The 21,226-nt window shown below is 40.8% G+C and overlaps 1 long non-coding RNA gene across 1 annotated transcript; it reads right to left on the bottom strand.

The window, feature by feature from the left end:
- Window positions 1-283: 283 nt before the first annotated feature.
- LOC129163802 (uncharacterized) lies at window positions 284-901 on the bottom strand. Its single transcript, XR_008563589.2, has 3 exons — window positions 766-901; window positions 490-583; window positions 284-368 (listed from the first exon to the last, which is right to left on the bottom strand). It is a non-coding gene; the product is annotated as an uncharacterized lncRNA (long non-coding RNA).
- Window positions 902-21,226: the final 20,325 nt, after the last annotated feature.

The raw sequence follows: 21,226 nt of genomic DNA, 5'->3' as shown, positions 1-21,226 counted from the left end.
GAGCAAAGATGTGTTAATAGTTTTTAATACTTTCTAAGGGTCTTAATTTGACCAAAACCGATTTATCACCTTTTAAGACTTTTCAAGACCCAGCGGATACCCTCTAGTAAACAATTCTCATTTGTAAACAAAATAAAATTCAAGAGTTTAATGCAGAACTGATTTTATTTAGATATTTCTTTTACATGTACATGTTTAATCTTCCTTAACCATTTTTTTCTAGCAAAGTAAAAAGCTGTCAAAGTTCTTCCTTCTCTCCTGTGCTCTCTGCTGCTCTGCCTCCCTCTGCAGCCTCAATTCCTCCCTGATCAGCTCCAGAAGCTCATCGCTGGCACCTTCCCCTGGATGCCCATTTTCTCCAGAATAGTCTTAACAAACATGTAAGAAAAGAAACAGGAAGAGAAAAGAGGACAACGGGTTATTCCTTTCATGTTTTCGCAGAAAAAAATAAACTCAAACGAGTTTTTAAAATATGAGATGTTATTGTACCTCCATGCCACAGCCGCCGAATACTTTGCTCCGGTGATCATGTGGTCCATCTCCGCCCTAAGCTTAATAAATTCCCTGGTTTTCTCTTTTGGTCCTAAAATACAAACTTCTATTAAAATCAGGGGGAAACGTAGCGGGAGAAGTACGACACCGAGCGCGGCCGAACATACGAGCCGAGACCGCAATACAAGCACTTTTACTAAAAATTTCTAACTAAAATAACGTTCATGTATCACAAAAAGTCCTTAAACTGACAGTTTTCAAGTTTATACTGACATTTATATGCGCAATCCTCTCCGACAGCTCCCGCTTCACTGTCCGCCATTGTTTTTAAGTTTTTCTGCCGGCCGGCCCGCAAGGCATCTTGGGAAATGCTACCTATTGAAGGATACACCCGACCCATCCTTCATTCAGGCGAAAAGAAGGCCGCATTCGTCGACCGCATTTGAAGGAGTCTTCGAATTGGGACAGGCCGAGTCGCGGCGCTGTGACGTAACCGGCCGACGAATCCGGCCGAGGTAGGATCGTAGGATGCAGACCCTGAATTTAGACACAGCCTACATGTTTGATTTCTGTTTTAACAGAAGCCACAATGTAGCTTTGCTTACCGGGCTAGGTTTTAAATAGTGAGCCTAAGTCACGCCCAGCTACTTTCGGGCTGTGGGTCCCCTAATGCCTACGAGCCAATAAAAGCTCATTTCTGATCTTGTTTGATATGCGTCATTTTAAAAGACACATGTTGATGCAGAGAAAGCATTTCTTTTTAACTGGTGGCAAAAGGTACTTTAAGTTTTGTGTGAAAAGACAAAGAGAACCAGACGTGGAAGAAAAGTAACCGAGATTAGCGAGCTACGCATCCTTCTTCCAGGACTAAATATGAGCATTAAATGTGGACAAAACCACAATAAATCTGGCCTTGTATTAAGTGGGGGAGTAGAGAGTTTGCTGTGACATCATATATGCAACATCTGAACTGTAGTCATTTTACGATTTAGAGTTAATACGAGATATTAAACATGATATTCAAGAAACTCTTGTCAAAATGACTTATATGTTGTTATTAACAAGATACGGTTTCTATTTTTTTTTTTTTTTGCGCTGCACTGATGTCAGTACGCTTCCATACTTTTGGCCATTTTATTTTAATTTCTCAAAATTATAGAGCTTAAGGCTAAAATGGAGGAAAGCTGGTGGGGAAACAGTTCTCAGCTCAACACTGTTATAAAACAAACAGGTATGCTGATGCCACAACTATGATGCTGATGTCATTTGTCAGCTACATCCTTGCTTTTTTTGTGATAAAAAAAAGACATTGTGTCAGATGAATAATCCAAATAAAATAAAATGTTTTAGGATCCACATACATAAAAACAAATGCACCAAGTATCTTGTTAATATTTGGAAAATGATCCTGCTTTTTAGAAAATTCTGGGGTTACTTTTGCTCAAAGTTATAAAACAGCCCCAGTTTCAACAAACCTGCTCCTTTAAAATTAATAGCTGGGTGTGTTCCAACTTGTAACGGATACCTTAAATTAATCCCAACATATTGTGCCGCTAGACGATAATTGCGGGTCTCTTTCGAATGGCGAGGAGCTATTTAGTCAGGTGATAATTATTCCAGCAATCATCAAGCCACACAGCAAATTAAGCAAGCTACTGTAGTCGATAACCGTGCTTGTGATCAATGTTAACTTTGAGAAAATACAAAATTACTGCAAATTTGATTCTGTCGGTCAAAGTCAGGAGAGAAACAACATGATTAGGGATCATCCAGTCAGGTTTTAACTAAAATTATGATCCCGAATGATGTGATCCTGGGATGAGAACGGCCTTTTCACCAAGCGGTAGTCGCAGACTGCAATGTGATACGTAACATACTGTAAATAGCTGAATCCCTGACAGGGAAGGAAAGTCTGAAATACCTTCTCGCTTTCTCCACACAAAGACTTCACAGAATCAATATGTTAACTGAGATAAGAACTGACCTTGCACTTCGGGGGATAACTGTGGCCAAGTGTCAGAGAAGAGCACCACGCTGTGGGGCAGTAAGTCTTCCCAGCCCTTTGCTGCTTCACTGTGCCATACGTTTTCGATTGGCTGCATGAGACAGCTGCCAGTTGCAGATGCATTGAGATTGCTGTGATTTTTCTTTTTCCTCCCCCCCTTCACACGAAACTCAACAATGAAAACACAGACAAGGATGGATGACCTAATGTGATACTATTTTTGAAAGGTTAGCCTTTTCTCCATTTCTTCTGACCACCAGCTGTCCCAAATCTGCCCTCAAAGACAGGTAGCGTGGCCCATTTAAAAAAAAAAGGCATTTAGAAATGCCACAATCATTAGCTGGATAAAAATCACTCCTGCATGTTTTCACTTATCCAGGTTGTTTCATTTGAGGAGATATTGGGAGATTTTACAGCAAATTCCTCCAACGAGCTCTAGATCCAAAGAGCCCCCATGTATCTGTAACAGTGATTATTAGCTGGCTTTATGCAGCTTAAGCCTTTTTAAATCTTACTTGGGAAACTCTAATTTGGCAGAAGCAAGATTTACTTTGAATGTTGGGAGAAGGCCAGCTTCAACCTATTTTTCTCTTTGCAGAATTCAATTAACCAACCGGTGAAGTCAGCCAGTGATTTACGGTTTCCTGTCCCTGGGATCATGTATGAACACGGCCATTTAAACCAGGGAACAGCTTGCTGTTAACACATTGCCGACCATGGATTTGCACTGCCATCTAAACCTGTACTTTTATTGAGCAAAAAAAAAAAAAAAAAAAAAAAAAAAAAAAATTCATGACAGAGTGTCTTACTAAACAGGAGCTCGGATATAATTTCATGCTTGAGAATACAAAGCCGATGTGAAGCCTGACCCTTTCTATACATCCTGGCAGTAGCCATAACGAGGAGACGCAAGTAAAATATCTATTATGTCTGTCGAAGGCAATGAAGTGACCTTTGTAACTCATGTTCCTGCATCCAGATCAGAGATCCAATCATAATTCTCTGCTATCAAACAAATGTTCATTAAGGCTTGGTCTCTCTGCAAAAATAAAATGTTGAGGACTTATCCGAGTAATTAGACCTGCACAATAAATGCTATTCAGAAGAAAATGTTAAGCAAAAATGATTATTATAAATTCAGAAACACTCTGCTCTAAATCACATCCTAGCAGATGCATCTGGGAGGTGGCACAAACCTAATGAGCTCACACAAGTGGAACCAATTAAAGGTGTCCTATAAGAGATGTTACAATGGCTCAGGAGCTCTGATGAATTCAACTACAACCCCCAAACAAAGCCCTGCATTGAAAAGATATTGGTTTACCCGGCCAACTCAGCCAGGACATGAATATTAAATGAGCTGTGTTCTGATTGGCTGATTTATCCTGACGGCTAAATGATCCTGCTCGAGGCTCAATCATGGAAGTTAGCCGTAGCTTGGGCTAGCATTAGCAATTGCTCTGGCAATATTATACAGCAGCTTTGGCTAGCATTTGCCTGCAGTTAGCATAATCATGACCTACATTTATATACTGCAGACGTTTCAGTGGGTTGCATGCAGATTTAAGGTGCTGGAGTGCTGATGCTTATGACTTGTTCAATGTGTGCTACACTGATTTAATTAGTAAATTTGCAGTGGTCTCTAGTAGGAATGAATGCTTTGTAGGTTGTACTCCGGGTACAAAAAGTCCTGATGCGCCTGTTTCAGGATCTATAATAATAATAATAATACATTTTATTTAAAAGCGCCTTTCAGGACACCCAAGGTCACTTTACACAAAACACGTAATAAAATACAATAAAACAATAATAAAACCCAAAGAAGAAAAAAACAGAGAGAAACATTTCAATAAAATCAGAAGTTGTAGGCAGATTTAAACATGTGTGTTTTGAGTTTTGTTTTGAAAAGGGTAAAACTGTCGATGTTCCTGATGTCTGGGGGAAGTGAGTTCCAGAGACGGGGAGCAGAGCGGCTGAAAGCTCTGCTCCCCATGGTAGCGAGACGGGCAGAAGGAACCGCAAGATGGATGGAAGAAGAAGATCTGAGTGAACGGGACGGGGTGTTAATACTTATAAGGTCTGAGATATATGGAGGAGAGAGGTTGTGGATTGCTTTGAAGGTATGGAGGAGAATTTTGAAGATGGACCTGAATTTAACTGGGAGCCAGTGAAGCTGCTGGAGAACCAGGGTGATGTGGTGAAAGGAAGGGGTTCTGGTGATAATACGGGCTGCTGAATTCTGGACCAGTTGCAGTTTATGAAGGAGTTTGTTGGGGAGACCATAAAGAAGTGAATTGCAATAGTCGATACGGGAGGTGACGAGGCTGTGGACGAGAAAGGCGGCAGTGTGAGGGGTCAGTGAGGGACGGAGATGGTTTATGGAACGTAGATGGAAGTATGCTGACCGAATTATGTTATTAATGTGAGCCTGAAAAGAAAGTGAGCTGTCAAGAATGACACCCAGACTCTTGACATGAGGTGAGGGGGAGACTGTGGCGCTGTCAATAGTTAAGCAAAAGCTGTCAGATGTTGAGAGGGTGGAGTTAGTGCCAACAAGAAGAAGTTCAGTTTTATTGCCGTTGAGTTTGAGGAAATTAGAGGTGAACCATGATTTGATTTCAGAGAGGCAGAGTGTAAGGGAGGATGGTGGGAGAGTCGAGTTGGGCTTACTGGAAATGTAGAGCTGGGTGTCATCTGCAAAGCAGTGAAACTGGATATTGAATTTGCGGAAGATTTTGCCGATGCGCCTGTTTCAGGATCTAGAAGACTGCCAGATCAGAGGACAGCTTCAGACGGCATCATTTGGAGTACTACTTCCTGATATTTGGACATCTCACCTAAGATTGGATAAAAACAATGTGACCCTACCACTGACCGTTCACTTTGCAATGTTGATGTTTAATTTCCACAAATACCACAAGCCTGGAGGAGTTTTGCCGTGTGGTGGAGTTGCTGCTAACAGTTAGCTTCTATTAGTCGAGACGTTCTCTGCGGTTTCCTGGACACTAAACCAACAACAGCCTTCCTTGTCATGAGTCAAGATGGGTGAGTCCATGAATGTTAAGTGACAGTGTGATGTCACGCTGTCAGGCTTTTGAAATCCTAGAGTTTCACTGTCTATTTTCTATCAGAAGCTAATGCAGGAGATAGGTGAAATCCATTTTAATGTTCAATCATTTTAATGTTTAATAATGATTTAAAAAAATTCAGTGAACCTCACCTTTAAACTTTAAACTCTCCCCTTGAGCCTGAGATCAGTGGACTCAGTGGTCTTCAAAAAGCAGCTGAAAACTCACCTGTTCAGGCTGACTTTTGCATCACCATCCTCTCCTCATACCGCTCTTTCTATCTATTCCACCTTTTCTGGGATCCACTTATCTCCCTCTTTCCTATAATTTTCTTACTCTCTTTACATTTTTCAATCACATTTTTTATTTACTTTCCTCATTTTAAACATATTTTTTACAAATCAGTTTTATTTTTTACATTTTTTTGTTTTTGAGAAGCGCTTCGTGATTTTTTTTTTCTTGAGAGGCACTTTATAAAAAGATCATTGTTTTTCTTTCTAAACCAGCTTTCCTCAGAACAAACCTTTTCTTTGTGGCCATAACAACATTATTTATTTAGCAGGTCGACGACGGCACAGACCTTTTTTGTATGCCAGAAGTCCCAAGCTGCCCACATTCAACAAGGTAAATGTGGTTTTAAATTCTAGGATCTGCTTTAATGTGAAAAACTCAACACACGGATGAACAACGGAATAAGAAACTAAAACGATCAACCTTTTCAGTGTTATTTTAAACACATTCAGACGAATTACATTCCTGGTGAGGACAAATTACATCCCAAGGATATTTAGAATGTAAACATGGCTTTAGGTTCCAACACCATTTAGGGGGGAAAAAAATCAAGCCGAGGGATTTTCTGCATTTAATCAGCTGACTGGAAGTCTAGTTGTTTTGAGTCACAGCGGCGAGGCCAAAAGGTATGACTCGACACCCATCGGGCATACTAATGACTGCGCTTCATTCCACCTTTCTGGGACTAGTTAAAAAGCTCATTACTGAACGGATCTCTCCATCATCCTCCCGTTTGTGTGACTCAGGCTCCCACCTGGTACTTACTTTCTGCTTCGATGCTTAATACTGTGTGCGTATGTGCAGCCATGCAAGTTTGATCCCACAGTCCAATTCTGCAAACGCTGTTGAAATCTCATAACCGGTAGCATTGCATTTGCTGTGGCTCGACAGCGATACACTGGAGAGCAAAAGTCCCTGCTACTCAGGAGATGGAGATAACAGGATGATTCATAGTCTTCCGAAAGGAGTCAGCTTCCTGTGCGTTTACGACAGAAATTTGGGATTCCCTCAGTGCACGCCACGAGGGCGGCAAGCCAAGAATTCCTGTTGGCATGCAGAACAAGAAGTGCACCTCTCGACACATTTTCCTGAAACCCATTTTTAAAACAGGAGCCTTTGTGCATATTTTGATTAGAGTTTTATGTGCTTGGCAATCTAAGTTTTATTTTAAAACAATAAAAACATGTTATAATGGAGGACTGCGATCACACGAGCAGGCTGATGGTGCGCAGGAGGAACCGAACAAGGAGATTAATTTCTTATAAAACAAAAGGATGTCGGGTTTAAATGAATGCGCCTTTCAACATCCTCCCTGCTTCTAATTACTGGGTAAGATGGAGACAGAGCCAGACTCCTGATTACAGCCGCCTGGTGACTGCAGCAGAAACCAAATCTTCTCAGCTGTCTGTTATAATGAACGTGACTAGACCCTGTGGCCCTCTGTCAGTAGTTTTTAAAAGGGGGGGGATGCTATGATGGTTCCTAGGTTTAAATAATCGCTTGATATGAACTAAAGGCTGGTTCGACTCATAGATGGCAGATTAAAATAGAGATTTGGACATGGATGTGCTTTGGTTGTATCTAATCACACCATAAAGATTTTAGAATAAATGTTAGTGCACCAGGACATAAAAATATAAATCATGACACGTTTTGGAAAAGTCAATGACCAATAATTAGGGATATTCAATACTGGCTTTTTTGTTTGTTTTTTTACCAATATCTCAAATACTGATAGTAGGGTGATGGTGCCACAGGAGTAAAGTGCTCGCCCCGTAGTCGGAAGGTTGCAGGTTCGAGCCCCGCTCAGTTTGTCACAGTCATTGTGTCCTTGGGCAAGACACTTTATCTCCTCTGCCTGCTGGTGGTGGTCGGAGGGACCGATGGCGCCAGTGGCTGGCAGCCTCGCCTCCATCAGTGTGCCCCAGGGCAGCAGTGGCTACATTGTGAATGTGTGTGTGAATAACTGTTGTAAAGCATCTTGGGGGGTTCCAGGACTCTAAAAGGTGCTATATCAAATACAGGCCATTTACCGTTTATGGTATACAGCAGGTGTGAGGAACCCTGGTCCACCGAGGGCCGCTATCCAGCATATCTTAGTTTTAAGCCTGCTTCAACACACCTGATTTCAATCAGCAGGTGATTAACAGGCTTCTGCAGAGCCTGATGAGCTGCCGCACAGGTGACTCAACCAATCAGAAGTGTTGGAGCAAAGATGTGCAGGATACCGGCCCTCAAAAACCAGGGTTCCCCACGCCTGGTATAAACAGATACCAATAAATGTAGGTTCATAGATAAATAATAACTAAATAATTTGAGGTCATTAACATCACATTTTATCTTATATAATGCATAAATAAGCTTTAAACATCCATGAAAAATATAACAACAACTTCTAAAGTTGTTAAAAAAAACTAAAATATCTCAAAAAGTACATCTCAAATCAGTCACTTGACATTTTGAGTGAGTGGAGAAGTAGCTGTGATGTATAAAGCTTGGTTTATGCTTGAAGCGTCCGCGAGGTCCGCACGGCTCTGCGCAGCAAAATTGCATCATTTTCACTAGGGATGAGCGAGTACACCACTATCTGTATCTGTATCTGTATCTGTTCAACCATCTAAATTATCTGTATCTGTATCTGTACTTGGAGTGGGCGTGGCCTAACCCAGAAGTGGGTGTAGTTTAGCCGGAAGTGGGTGTGGTTTACATCAATACATTATTTTAAGTCTGATCAGAAGTTGCTATGTGTATTGTTTATTTGAAAACTATTTACAGAGCAGCCTTAGAGTTGAGATTAAATGTTTTTGATCACCATGGTAAAGGAACTATTACAGAACAAGTTTTTCAATAAAATCAGAACATTAATATTTAAGTGCATGAATTAAGAGAGAGAGAAAAGAAAAGATCATTTCTATAGCGCCTCTCAAGATAAAAATCACTGGGAGCTTCACAAAAACAAAACATGTAAAATAGAAAAAAGAATTTATAAAATGATTAAAATATATTTAAAATGAGCAAAAAATAGACAATTGTGATTAAAAATGTAAAGAAAGAGAGAGAGTGAACAGGAAAGAGGGAGTGGATCCTGAGGAAGAGGAGAGAGGGGGGAAAAATCCCGACCGGAGCGGGAGGCAGTGACTGATGCAGCAAGAGCCATTTTCAGCTCTGTCTTGTCAAATGCACCACGTACATTACAATAAAAGTAACTTTAAATAACGTAAAAGTAACTTTAAAAAGAAGCAAACTGAAGAAAACATAGGGAGTACTGAAGAAACGTGAACAGTGAAGCAAGCACAGAGAGATCCGTTACTGTCTGTGTGTGTGCGTGGATGGGCCGGACGCGGACTGAGCCGTCAGCTCCCGGCTGCAGTTTTGTGTGTAGGGAGGGGCGGGCACTCTGTTTGACTGGCCAATCACAGCGCATGAAGACAGTCAGTTACCCAATGAGGATTTTCCTTCAGCACGATTACAAATATTTACGAGTTTTACTCGTTTCATGCTCGTATTCATCAAAAATGCTTTATCCGTACGGATACTCGTCTGAAACGAGTGTCCGGCTCATCCCTAATTTTAACAACCACGCCCCTCCACCGCGCCTCCGCATGGCCCAAACTTTCCGCACCACGCACCTAGAAAATTTTCTAACCACGCAGACGGTCGGACGCGGAAAAACATGGCGGACTGGCAAGAACTAGTATGGCAGAGGTTCGTAAATACAGACATTTGTATGATTCAGCTCTCAGAGATCACCGTGATCAACATGTTGTAAATAATTCCTGGAGAGAAATAGCTCGCACTGTTGGAAAAGATGAGGACGCTGTTAAAAAATGCTGGAATGCCATGTTGTAAACAACAGGAATTTTTACTTCTACTATGGTGTAGTGTTGGATGCATGCCGTAGAGCTCCATGCTGCCCCCTACAGTTTGGGAGAATATTGGTTCACTGCAGAGACAAGCCGCGTGAACCATAAACGCTGCAAGTTGTGAAGCACGTTCCATCCGCGAGCCGCATCACCAAGCGGAAAGTGAATGCGTCAAGCATAAACCAAGTTTAATTTGTGGGTAGTAGAATTTAAAACCAAATTTACATTGTTGTTAAATGTGTGATTCACTTGTTTAATCAATACATTTGCAGTGGTCTCTTGTAGTAGAATCCCCTGTAGGGCCTGGAACATACTTGCTTTTGAAACACGACAAGTTGGTTTTAAAAATACATTTTCTTTAATTTTATCCTGCTAGAATGTGACAGTCATATGAAAACTGTACTGTTTTCACACATAATGTATTTTCATGCTATCATTGCAAAGCGGCTTAACCCTGCAGCTTCACATAATTAAAAATATGCGTCACTGAAGGAATTAACAGCTGCATTTCCAAAGTTGTACATAATGAACAGCTGGCAGATAAAAATATTTATCTTGCTGCTTGCGTTAAATTTTTATCTTATCAGATAAATTGGTGTGCAAAGGTTTTCAACAGAAGCAATCAGTTTTTAACTTTTCGAAATGTTCTCTTATACGAGCCCAAACACACAAAAAATTCATTTCTAAAAAATATAGAGCGGTTTAAGAACATGGCAGTGTGGACCACAGGGCTTCTGCCATTTCTGTACCGTTTTCTTGTTGAAGAGCAGAAAATCCTGCACAAACACTACATCCTCACCTATTTCTCTCCCATCTTGAAGGAACAAGCTCCCACTAGTTAAACAGTAATGCTCACATACAGAAAAGCGTTAAAAGTATGTGATAATGTTCCTGTAATTGTTCTATTCTGATTCGTTTCACTATCTGGCCTGATTATAACCTTGTTATCAATGCTCAGTAAAATAAAACCACCTTTACGCAATCCGTACGCCTTTTTGTGGAGCTGTGAAGAAACCAGGAGCCACTGTGACGTGAATATCTGTGTGCTGCTGAGACACAACAACATGCACATTCCACATGAGGCCAGAGATAAGCGCCAAACCTGCCCCGAGGCAACTCGGTTTGGAGTCGCCCTGCTACCATCCCATTATGGATTGCTTTTTATCTAAACACACCCGGCCTCCTACGGGTCTGCCCTTCCAAACTCAAAACACAAACAATATCTAGTAGTCGAAAAATATTGTTTTAAAACTGCTTAAAGATTCAATTTTATTGTGCTCTGAAAGATATTCAAGCTTAAATTTGTGATGTCCAACATTAAAAAAAAATTTTTTTTTAAAAAGGTAAAAAAGAAAAAAAAATACTTACAATGACAAACTAGTGTTTGGAGGCCCATTCCCACCACTCTGATTGAAAGATAATAATTATGACTTAGCCATCTCATAATGATGAGATACCATTTCATCGCATTCACACACACACACACACAGGTGATAGTGAGCTACGGTGTAGCCACAGCTGCCCTGGGGCGCACCGAAGGAAGTGAGAACACAAGCATCACTGGTCCCTCTGACCACCAGCAGGCAAGGTGGGTTAAGTGTCTTGCCCATAGACACAATGGCAGCATTCTCGGGCAGGAGCCGGGATCGAACCTACAACCTTCCAATTATCGGACAACCCGCTCTACCCCCCGCCCAGAAAGACGCAGGTAACACCTTGATTTTTCCCCAATTTTCCCTTATTTTACTTCCGCTGCCGTGTTGAGGTAAAAAAAGGTAGTGATGCGGGAATGTTTGATGTGGGCTTTTTCATCAATATTGGATATATTGATTAGGGGTTGCACGACTTAATTTTTTTTAAAGCCGACCGTCAAGTAATGAAAATCGAGTTGACTTTGACTAGTCGTTGATGACGTCATACACCTGAAGCGGCTAAAAGTGACGACGGGTGACCAAGCGTTTTTTTTCCGACGCACGGGGGTGGGGGTGGGGGTGTAATGGGGGGGTTGACGACTAAAATTGCGCCCACATTTTCTAAGTTAAACACATTTCTTTTAACGACAGTAGTTTCTGCATCTTTACTGTTCCCCTGCTTCAGCCCTCTCCCCCCTCCCCCTGTGCAGGGGCCGCAAACTCACTGATGCGCCTGCAGCCTCTCAGAGTTCCTGCTGCTCTAAAGATTGAAATAATTATTTTTTTTTCTGTTCCTCACTTCTGATTACCTTCGATGGTGTCTGTTTGTTGCAACCACCAGGTACAAAAACTAACTTGTTTTTATTGGGCTATTTTTCTGTCCTGCCTGTTTATTATCTTCCTTCGTCTCCTCTCAATCCTAAAGAAAAACTGCTACCTGACTTCATATAAATTCACCTTACAAGTAACCTTTCAACTGCAGTTCTAAAAGATCTACCGACCGCAAAAACAGCAAAGTACGCGCTGCGCGCCGGCCGCACCAGTGAGGTGAAATCACCGGAGGGACAAAACAGGTGATGCGCTCCGCTCCACAGCAGTGAAACTCATCAGGCACAAATAAAAGACAAAAAACATAAAAGGAAATGAGCAGACATGAACGATCGCGTGTTAAATTTGTTTTTGAGGTGGCGGCCGGCACCTAATTTGATAATGTTACTGTGGCCGTGCTCAGGACACAGATGTCTGGAGCGCGTCAACAATCAGAGCTTTGCATTCGCAAGCTGGTTAAGGTTAGGATGGGGGTGAGGGGGAAGGGCAAATTGCAAGAGGATGAAGGTCACAATTCAGTCAAATGTCCATTTTACCGCAGGCGTCAGATACCAACGCTCTGGCACAGCGCGTCTCCTCCCAACGCGCAGGGGCTCGTCACCTGCTGTCTTTTCCGAGGACTGCATCTTGTTGGTCATTATCACATGACAGCGACTAGTCTATGAAAGGCATAAAAAGTCACTACAGAGTAGTGAAGTCAACTAGTCGACTAGCTGATACAACCCCTAATATTTATAAAAGCTAACTCTTAATTTCTGATACCACTGAGTCCCGCCTCATAACAAAAAGGAAAAAGTAAATAATTTTAGTTTAAAAGCATCACATATATCCTGTTAATACCTAAACTTTAAACATCGTCTTTGAAACACTACTTCCGTTTGAGTTAGACCAGTTGACCCAAAAATATCTCAAAAACGTTACCTCAGATGTCATATTTTGACACTGAGAAGATGTAGCTGAAGAGATGTATAATGTGTGCATGCTATGTAAAAATAAGGGCATTAAAAGAGTAAAACCCAACACCAAGAATTTCCAATATGCTGTTTTAATGTCAAAACCGATGGCCGATGATATCAGACATCGCTGAGTAAAGCTTTTAGAAGCAGCTTTACTTTTACTAAATTCATGTCCTGTAACGGTGCATCTGCATGATTTATGCATCAAAGCGATCAGCAGGAACCTAGCCCTTCATTTTGGTTTAACATGTGAACCGACACATCCTTATTAAACAGGCACATTTGGACTGTCACTGTTCTCTCATTGATAAAATTCAGTCCCGTCAATCAGCGGCCACCCTTAAGCTACATGCTGTCAGGTCAATGCAAGCTGCTCCTGAAAGCTACTCCAGGCTAATAACTGTGCAAGTGGCAGGCTGATGGACAAATGTGTGGAGGCAGCATGTCCAGGAATCCTGTAATCTCATACGGCACACAAAGTCGTATCACCTTTCAGTAGTGCCTTGAATGTGCAGGCGAGGCACTTCCTCTCTTGTAAATACTCTTGTAAATAGTAACTTCAGAGTGATATTTTGAAAAATATAGGCTCTTTGGGAAAATATCACTGAGATATTTCCATCAATACCCACATGTAAGTTAGAAAAGGTGTAACTGTGTTGTGAAAAAGAACAAAAAATACAGAAAAAGATCATTGTGGTACAATACTGATACTCTTCTTGTGGTCATCAAGAGGCACAGAGTGTGCCACTAATTAGAGCAGTGGTGCCCATCTTCCTAAACAGATGCCACTGACAGAGCACCATTTGACCGATATAGCTCAAAAAGCAGATGGTCAAGTGCTTCGGACTTGGCACTTGGGTCGTTAATGGAAATAGGATTTCTGTGACAGCTCAGATAGCGCAAAGGACATCATGCATGATGTCAGCCTCTATGGACGAGTTCCAAAAATGGTGAAATGAAATAAAATTAAAAAAAAAAAGATAGAAGGGTCTATCACTTGGATGTTGGGTGAAAAAAAAATTGAAAGGAAATCTCATGAGTACTGCCGACTACCGTTGTATCAAAGGAGACCAAGATAATTTGGTGGGAACTTATTGGGAGAGAGAGCTTTGCACGGAGAATGCACCGTGATCATAAGCAACACGAGTGTAGCAGGTGTTAATAAAAATTGTTACAGATGGCATCATCAGTGCTTGAGGATATCCCAAAATAGTGGCTCAAAGATCGGCTACCTAGCAAGCCAAAATAATGCAGCTCTGAACAGACAAACTATAAGAAAAGGCTGTGCTGATTTGTGTTTAATACAGTCCAAAAGTTGAAAGAATCCCACAAAAATTGTCAAAAAGTTTGCTGCCACTGGATTAATTATGCATGAACTAATGAACATTATGAAGAGTGATCAGATGAACAACAATTTATTGCAAAGTCCCTCTTTGCTAGGAAAATTAAGTTAATCCCTAAAACCCATTTCTACTGAATTTATGATTTAAGCTTCATGGACCTCAAGAAAGCACCAGAACTGTCACCACACCAGCGGTGCAGAGTTTGCTCGGTAATAGCAGAAGGCATGCGCATGCATCTGCAAGCACATTAGGAAGAACACTATACAAGAGTAGCAAATAAACCACTTAGAAATTCTGTGAATGATGAACTGCTGAGGAAGCAACACATTCTCACACCCAAAGCGTTGAAAAATGACAGTGGGTGATCAAGCGTTTGTTTCCAACGAGAGTCCCAACACGTCGAGAAGCGACGCACTGTACCAGAGCATTGCTTTCCAACGCCTGCGGAAAAACGCACATTTTTAACCTCTAACCTCTTGCTATTTAACCTTCCCCTTCCCCTCACCCACATCCCAACCTTAACTCAGTTTCTCATTCTAAACTTCTCGTTAACCATGTTTGAGAGGGACGTTACAACTAGAAACAAAGTTTTGAAAGCGCAAGAGGGTTACGGTTAGGATGGAGGTGAGGGGAAGGTTAAATAGCAAGAGGGTAAAGGTCACAATTCAGTGAAATCGCCGTTTTACTGCAGCAGTTGGAAAACAACACTCCGGCACAGCACGTTGCCTCCCGACACTTTGGGGCACCCAACACGTCGGAAACAAACACTTAGTCACCCATCGTCATTTTTTGACGCTCCTCGGGTGTGAGGATGTGTTGGATAAAGTCATTTTCTCTTCTCTGATGCATCCCCAGCCCCGTGTCAGGCCAACAGCAAAGCTTCCCAAGACCATTTATGTGTGGGGTCACTTATCAGCCAAGGGAGTGGGCCCACTCACAGTTCACCCTCAGAACACGGTCATAAAAAAAGAAACAGACCTAAACACCCTCCTAGAGGAACTCCTCCTGAACAGATTGGTGATGAACAATAATTATGACCAGATCCAGGGGCTGCATCCTGAGTACACATTTTAAGACCAAATGAGTCAGCGAAGCAACAAGGCCATCCAAATTTGAAGGACACTAAATTTGTCCTTCAATAAATCCTCATTTTCTCACAATTTTAATAATGGGCACGGTGTATTCTCATGGCCAAAATGCTTTAAAAGGGCTGGTACATAATACAAGCATGCAATACCAGCACTTTTACATTTTACCCGTCTGCATGGAGGGACCATTTTCTAGCATATGGTGCATACTGGTAGTTTCACAGCCAATTATCACACAAAATCATCAAAATTACTGGAAAAAAATGCGTCCGTCTTGAGGCTAACCGAGATCAGAGGGGCTCTTTCCCTGCTCATACGCTAACCCTACATTTGGACATACCCAACATCCTGTGTTCTGGGGCAGCGCCTGGATCTCTGGGAGTTGGAGCTCCCCCATCTCCTACGCATCTTTGGGGGGGTGGATCTGTGGTCCCTCACACTCTCTGTTGGACGCTCCTATAGAGAAACCTTACATAAGCAAGCGCGTGTACACACACAGGTGCTCACATGGTGCTCTCAAAAGTATGGGCTTGGGCACATTAAACACAGGTCTTAAGACTATGGTGGGCACTTAATGCACTGTGATTTATTATTGTGATTCTTCAGTTAAGCAATGTTGATAGGTAATTTTAATCTATGTTCTCCAAGTTAATTTAGCATTATTCACTATTATGTTGCGTATTTTAATTTATACTATTGTTCTTATAATACCTTAAACTTATATTACCTTAAAGGAAGTCAGAACACCCACACAGAGGGATTAGATTCTTAATTTAGTAAATTGTAACAAACCTTAAACAGACAACAAGCTCTGCAAAGTGTAAACTCTGCAGAGGGTGAGAGAATCAGACCATACAACAAGGAAGCCATTTTCCTCTCACAAAGGAGCCCGAGCTCATGGAGGGGGTTTTATTGAATCCAAAATATTCACGCCCACAAATTCCACAATCACAAGAGAAGTTTCTAGATTTGAGCTAATTTTCCTACCTGACCAGTTTGCTTTTAACTAATGGAAAACACTCTGTTCTTAGAATGCACAGGACAAAGGAAAACTTCAGATACTGGATCAAAATGCCTAAAGCAGAAAGGAGTTTCCTAAAACACCCAAACATAAAAACAAGTAAGGTCAGGTTTTTCCCCAACACATTTAACAAAAGATTTCACAACAAAGATGAATAAATAAAAATACCTAACAAATGTTGATTATATATTTCTTCATCAAGTTGACACAGTGATAGCTTGATCTTGTTGTATTGTTGTTGTGTCCCATTTTTTTGCCCTTTTGCTTTTTTTGTCTTTTTCTGCAGGTCTAGAAGCAGACTCTTGTTCATTATTGTTTATTTTTGTGGACCCCCCCCCCCTCCTCCTCCTCCTCCTCCTCCTCTCTCCCCACCTTTTCTTTTCCTTTCTCTTTCACCTCTGTCTCCGTGTCTGGTTGGAATTACAAAGCATTCAAAAACAATAACAATAAAGTTTTAAGTATCGGGCGTGACATTAAAAGCAGACGCTTTGATGCTCCACCTGAGAGTAAATCTGTAAGGCTTGTTACCAGCATTCAGACATCAATTCTGCTTGCTTCACAGCCAGACAGGACACGGTAAAAAAAAAATATTTAAAAAAAACTACATTTGGACATACCCAACACCCTTTCTAACATGATGGAGTGCCATGCCATTAGACTAGATTGGTAAAGAAGTGGAACAGGGAACTGAACATTAAAGGGATACTTTGCAACTTTTTCATATTTTTAAATCATTTTCTTGAGCCAGTGTGTGCTAAAAATGACCTTTTACATGGTTAATAACGTCACTCAAACCCCTACTGCCCTCTGTGGCCAGAATACTGCATTTACAACTTCAGAATGCCAGGCCAGCACCTGTTACACTTGGAAAAAAAACTTTGTTTGCATACCTGGCGCTGCAGTCTGCTTCCAGCATGTGTCCTGCTCGTTTTAGATCATGAACAAAGCTCATTTGTTTCATTTAAGTATCACTCACTCCTGTGGACACTAATGAAGGCTGAGGAGACATTTCAGCTGTTAGATTAATGTATTAAAAAGATGAACGCACAGCGAGGAGATAAGTTGCACTTTTGCTTTGACCACAGATGATTAATAACGGACACTAGTGGGTGCTAAAATCAAGCTAAACTGCCAAGTGTGCCTTTAACATTTTGGGTTCCCCATACTACTGAGAACTTAAAAATAAATAAATAAACAAATCAAACAGCCACAGTGTTGATGAATATTCAGACATTTCAGAATCATTGTTCACTGCTGGTCTCAAAGGGCAAAGTGTAAAAATTAAAATTTTAAACTATTTTTATTAGTTTTTAAAGGACCATCACCTGTATGAAATTCATTGTAAAAACAGCTGTTAATTCAGTCTTTTAGTAGTTATTTAAATTCAGGCTGTGTACTGTTGTACTTTTTTCACGCACAATTTTATGAAAAGTTTTTTTAAAAAAGTGTTGAATAAATAAATCTTAACACATGTAATATAAAATATTGTTTAGTAAAAACATTAATTACTTCTTCTGGTAATATTTCCCTTAGACAGATCAGTTACTTTGCATATTTCTGAACAGGTGGCGATAAAAATAACTGAGATCCAGTGTACACCACTGTAGTAAGATCATTGATAGCCTGCAACATAACAGTTCTCATTTAGCTACTTTGTAGATCTAATAGGAAGAACACAATAGACGCTTTATGCCAAGAACATTAGTTCCTGCTGTCTATGCCAGGCCACAGGAGCAAGAAATTGGCAGCTGGATCGAATTTGCTGTGTGCCAAAGAGTTGCTGTTGAGCCAAACCATAGTGTAATCAGATTTGCCTTCACTGCTTTGCCACGCCTACTCCTCATCACCACTGGACATCGTTTCCCCATCAGTTTTAGTGCTTAAACTGGGAATGTCCCTTTTCTTGGTAGGGAATCACAGCCTGAACTCCCAGCAACTAATATCAGCAGCATCTATTTCTGTTTGGAGCCAAGCTGGGTTAAATATGGAATCCACTGGAATGCAGTTAAGACAAATGTGACCATTTATCTCTTTTCTGGGGTTTATTTCTTCTTTGTTCCATTTTAACAAAAAGGAAATGAAAAACACCTAGAGCAAGTGGATCTTGAAGAGCAAAGGAAAGGTGTGATTTCTTGAGCAATTATCCTCAGCCGCTTGAAAAGTGGAACAATCCAACACCTTTGCTTGTAAACTTGATAGTGGGCAGACATTTATCCAATTTTCCTCAATAAAAGATGACTCTAGGAAAAACCTCCAGGAAGATTTTATGAATGCGGCTTTCATTTGATTCAACCTGATTTCAGCTTTTTGAGACATTTAGAGGAGATTCAGAAACAAACAATGTTTGCGCAACATTGTAGTTGCAGTTATGTCACTAAAACATTAATGTCCTATAGTTTACAAATGTTGACACACTTATATGTTTAAGCTGCTGCTTTTCAATTAATAATGTTGTAAACACATTCTGTGTTTGAGCAGTAAACCCCTGCGTTTGACCATGACGGTATACAAGTCAGATATTCCGTAAATCACACTCAACTGAAACATAATCCACCCGTGGTGTTGGAGAAATGGGTTTTTCTGAACATTTACATGAGAAAAAAACAAGATTTTAAAAAGTAAATCATGCCAAATCACCGTTGCTTCTTTCACATGCAAGAAACAAAATCTGACTTTTCTGTCTGCATTCGAGTGATAAAGAGAAATGTTATTGTCCTGTCCTGAAGCTCCTCTCTAGGCTGCCTAATAATCATTGATATTATTGAATCAGCCTCAATGAGACCAAAAGTGGTAAATGCTAATCTATACTAAACAAATGGCAGCCTGACATAACCTTTTCTATTAGTGAAACAGACCAGGGTGGTTTAAAGTGTTTGCGATATAACACCTCAGTGAATCCTTTGTGGTGCAGCCTGTAATGGGTCAGCTCACTGTAGTGGGATAATGTCATTAATGTGTCCAGCCTGTCAAGGTTCTTCATTTACAACGGGGCCAGGTGCCACGAGGCTTTCGATCTACTTGAAGCAGCAATGTTTGTGTTTTTTTAAGTGGGTTAGGGTTTATCAGAATATCTTGTAAATTAAATACATTTGGACCATTTTGTCACACTGGAAATACGTTTTGCAATAATTTTCATGTCCATGTGGCATCACATAATCTGTATTATGGTTTTTCCTGGATCAGAAGCTCAGTGAAGATGTGTGAGAGCATACACAATAGCAGAAACAAAAGGAACTAAATGTAGTCCATTAAATACTAAATACAACCCCCTCTCAACTGTTTTATTACAGTCAGTCAGCTGTCAAAATATTCATTATATAAGTCTACCTGAAACTTAGGGTGCCAAGGAACCTCGCCTTGATGTCTTGGTCCCGCCCCGGTTGCCTAGGAGATACGTCATCAAGAACCGCCAAAGCGTGTTCCAATGTTAATGTTCTACCGAGGCGTGTGTTCTCCGTTTGTTAGCCGTTTAGCTAGCTGAGCAAGGATACATGGGAGGTGACTTGTAGCCTAGACTTGGTCAAAATTTCCCAGAATGCACCGCAGTATTTTCAAAGGCAGATCAGAAGCCAGCAGCTACTTTGGAGGCAAATTTCCCTCTGGGAGTAATAAAGTATTTTTGAATTGAATTGAATTTCAAGTTTAAATGTAAGTCAATTAATTTAAAATGTTTTTTAGATCCAAAGAAGTTAGCTATGGTTGGTTAATTAGCTTAGTAGTTGCAGCTTTGCAGGTAGTAACTTACTTACATATTTAATTTGACAAATAAATACACAATTTAAAAAGTAAAAGTCTCGATCTATATTTCTATTGAAACTAATAAGTACTAAATATAACGTTATCTCCCGTGTCACGTGACGTTACGTGACCGCAGCAAAAGTCTGTTCCATTTAACCATTTTCTTTGACCAAGGAAGGACAGTGTCCTCGTTAGCAAGGCGCCTGGCCTCGGAAGACATCGCCTCGCAAGGCCAGGCGCCTTGACATTGAGAAACACTCTTAGTCTCTCTCTCATAAAAAAAATCCACTCTAAGGTTACAAGGAGCTGGTGCTAAGCTCCAGGAGTCAAAGAGGCGGGGTACACCCTGGACAGATCACCAGTCCATCACAGGAACACATATATACACAAACCATTCACTCACTCACTGGGATAATTTAGTCTCCAGTTAGCCTAGCATACATGGGAACAAACCGAGTTACCTGAAGAAAGCCCACGCATGTGTAGACTCCACTCAGAAAGCCCACAAAGGGGATTTGAACCTGTGACTTTCTAGTATCTAGATTAAGTTAAACTGGATTATTTGTCTTGGAATTACAGTGCTCGATTTTTCCACTGCAAAATATCCCCAACGTTCCTCAACTCTATTGTTCTATATGTCTCCAGCAGACAATAATGAACTGAATCAATGAATGATTTGAGCGGGAATGGTTCACATAAAAAGGACTTTCACACCTGCTAAGCCCATTTAAACATAATGATAATGAGCTGAAGTACTCAGAGCTTCATCAGCCTGTCCCCCAATTTGAAATCAGATTGCGATAGCTAACAAGTTTCATATTATTACCGGAGAGAAAACATTGGCAAGTGAGTGAGTTGTAAAGAAAAAAACATCAGTGGCAAATATTATGATAGGACCATCTGCTCCCTGCAACAGCAGTCTTTATTTATAATTCTTCCCTGAACGCATTTCATTTACACAACTGTCTCAAGTCACTTTAGTGATGTTGCACTTTTTTCTTTTATTATGGTTTAATTAACAAATACTAAAATGTATATTACCTGGAACACAAAAGCCGTGATCCAGGTAATAAAATGTGGACAGCCCCGTTGTCAAAAGACAACCTGTGACTCGGTGGTCA

This window comes from Nothobranchius furzeri, chromosome 13 (genome assembly GCF_043380555.1).
Source record: "Nothobranchius furzeri strain GRZ-AD chromosome 13, NfurGRZ-RIMD1, whole genome shotgun sequence".
Classification (NCBI taxonomy): domain Eukaryota; kingdom Metazoa; phylum Chordata; class Actinopteri; order Cyprinodontiformes; family Nothobranchiidae; genus Nothobranchius; species Nothobranchius furzeri.
Note: the sequence above shows the minus strand (reverse complement) of the source record. Positions and strands in the feature narration are given on the sequence as shown.